The sequence below is a fragment of the Musca autumnalis genome, unplaced genomic scaffold (genome assembly GCF_047663935.1).
Source record: "Musca autumnalis isolate F117 unplaced genomic scaffold, ASM4766393v1 scaffold_2, whole genome shotgun sequence".
Lineage (NCBI taxonomy): Eukaryota > Metazoa > Arthropoda > Insecta > Diptera > Muscidae > Musca > Musca autumnalis.
Genome location: NW_027411755.1, coordinates 110,583,198 through 110,586,261, shown reverse-complemented (window position 1 = coordinate 110,586,261; position 3,064 = coordinate 110,583,198). Strand labels below are relative to the sequence as shown.

At 33.7% G+C, this 3,064-nt stretch overlaps 1 protein-coding gene across 1 annotated transcript in view; it reads right to left on the bottom strand.

Moving 5' to 3' along the window:
- The window catches only part of LOC141394440 (uncharacterized), a 326,009-nt gene that overhangs the window by 116,298 nt on the left and 206,647 nt on the right, over positions 1-3,064 (bottom strand). The gene's annotated exons all lie outside the window — the stretch shown is intronic.

The following is a 3,064-nucleotide window of genomic DNA, read 5'->3' as shown; positions in this document are numbered from 1 at the left end:
TTTGTGGATTTCTTTATTATATGACATAGCATCGTATAACGATAGTTGTCCGCAGAACAAATCATTACCAAAATAATGGGTTTTTATAGCAATTTTTGATAGATGTAACTACTTACTAAACACTCTAATAAGCCATTATTTTAACAAGGGTGTGTCGCATTGAATAACTAGTTATTCTATAACCACTAGAATATCTAGTTATTCTATGGTCACTTGAAGTTGAATCAGGAGGGATAAAAACTATTTATCTTTTGATACATCGGTGTTTGGATAAAAATTCAAATATAATTATTAGGGAATTGAGTGCATCTATGCATATTAGTATTCAAATATTCCAATCTTGTTTATTTTAAGCATGAAACGCATTTATTGAGATACGAGTTTATATAATTTTCCCAGTAATAACAAGTGAGCAAAGGTAATAGTCGGGACGGGGCCGACTATGTGATGGTGTAGGGTACACCACTACCCCTGTGCATAAGCTTTTCACTCGTAAACATTTCTTTTAAGGCGATACTAAAGTTTTCAACTATCTGGCTTTTATACCAAATTACTTAAGGCAAACTGAACCAAAATAATTAATATTTGATTTTATATTTGACTACTGTCGACATCTACTTGGTACTCATTGAAAGCTTTGCTGATCTTCTTGATTAGCATTTTACATTTCTTTAATACACCAAATAGAATAGTATTTGTCATTAAAATAAAAACTTCAAAATATTAAAATTGTGATAACTAATCGCCTTTTGCAATAACTCTGATATTTTACCATAAATGACACATTTTGTATTAATTTAAAGCTCAGATGGTTTAGTTTCATTATCAAGCTCTGTCTCAGAAATATCTGACATGGAAATAAAATTCCATGAATTGGAAATTGGGATACCCAGCGTCTTTTTCAACATCACAAGCATTTCACCAATTTTGGTAACGCTATTGAGAACATTTTAAAACTCAGAATGTCTTCATTGAGATATTCGCATAAGAATAAAACTTTGAATTTTTGTCGACATACATTTTTTGCCCATTCCTATTCTTGAATATTATCCTACCATCACCACACTCAATATGCTTCTTCTTATCAAAATTACGTGATTACAAAAAATGGAAAATGGGATGCATTACCGAATTTGCGATATTACCATTGTTTGACCACCTACGCCAACCTACTTTGCAACAATGTAAAGAAAATCGTATCTCCTTCCATTGGCTTTGCTTTTGAAATACGCCTACTAGAAGCGGAGATATTCGCATATGAATAAAACGTTGAATATGTTTTTTTTCACATTTCACAATTTTCACAAAATTTCGTGACGATCCGATCAAAACTGCGACCTGTAGCGAGATTAAAAAATGGGATGTATTACCCACTATTGCGATATCTCCGTTATTTGGCCACCTACGGCAACCTACTTTGCATCGTAGTAAAGATGGGATTTTCTATTTGGTTTTGGAAGGTCCCCAACCAAAACTGTGATGTTCGTAATTATAACGAAAATCGCAAAAATGAAAAGTTGGGTTTTATGTGCGACTATTGTGATATCTTCGTTGTTTGGCCACATACGACAATCTTTACATCGTTATGCTTGGTTTACATTTACGAAATCCACTCGATTTCAACTGTCAATTCCTTTACGTATACGTCAAACGAAAACTCATCCGAAATCCATTGGATTTCGTTTGACGTTTAAGCAATGGAATTGACACTTGAAATCGAGTGGATTTTGTAAATGTAAACCAAGCATTAGAAAAGTTATATTTTCTACTTTCATTGTGAGGTTTTGCTTTTGGTATACCACTAAAAAAACCGGGATATATGCTTTGGAATAAAACGTTGACTTTTTCTCCAAAGTTTTTTGCCCATTATGACCCCTAAATATTATCAGACCATTACCGAAACCAAAGCGCTTCTTCCCCTCCGAGACCCCCATCAACACCCACTATCCGATCAAACTTGCGACCTGTAGCGTGATTACAAGGTTTAGATGGACAGACGGACGGACGGACACACATGACTCAGCTCGTCGAGACAATCATTTTGGTATATATAAGTATGGATCTACGACCATTATTTCGATGCGTTACAAACTTTTTGGGCAAAACCAACTTATAATACCCTCCCCACATAGTGGTGTAGGGTATAGTAAGTGAGAGCCCTGTTGTTACTCTCTGGTACCAAACAAATAATATTGAGATATGTTACAAAATTTTGCAAACATATATTTGTTTGGACCCAAAAATATTATGTTTGGATCGAAACAAATATTTGTTTGCTACTAGTCCCAAACATAAGCTTCGTTCCCGTACTTTTTAATAGTAAAACTCATAAAAGAGAGAACTGTAAAAAAAATTATTCTCACATAAAAGTTTTTTGAAATAGTTCGGGAACGAAAAAATAGAAAATACGTCAAAAAAACGGGAACAAATGTCAAAGTCAGCTTATAAGCCAATCAGACGCCGGCAACCTATTTTTACTATTTTTTACACGCTCAAATTCTTCGAGTAAAAAATGTTTAAAGAGAGCGTCATTCAGAACGCCTTTTCGGGAAAAATGTGTAAAAATTTTAAAAACTTTTTAGTTCTGGAACAAAGCTATAAATTGGTTTCGATCCAAACATATTTCTAACATAATTTTTTTTCCGTGTAGGTAAAATCTTGAAAATACATAGAAAAGGGTGGTACCGTTTTAGGAGGTCTATACCTTGGCGTGGTCACAGCTAATATATTGAGAAATTGATAGTTCGAGACCTCCTCTAAATTTGTGTACCATTAGAACAGCGGGACAGAACTAATTACAAATGTTCACTAAAAAGGTTTCAAAACAAATCCGGCTGCTCTATAGAATTGTAACACAAATACGTTTAGTTCTAAGCTGATTTTAATACGTCACCCTTTATACTATCGAATAGCAAAAAGAACCCATCTGATTGTTGCCAAAAACATTATTGTGATTTAAGGGTGCAACCTATAGCTCTGCGTGTTGCGTGTGCGTTCAAAAATACAAAAACAAAATACATGTATTTCAAATTGAAAACAACAACAAATACATGTATTTTGTTTT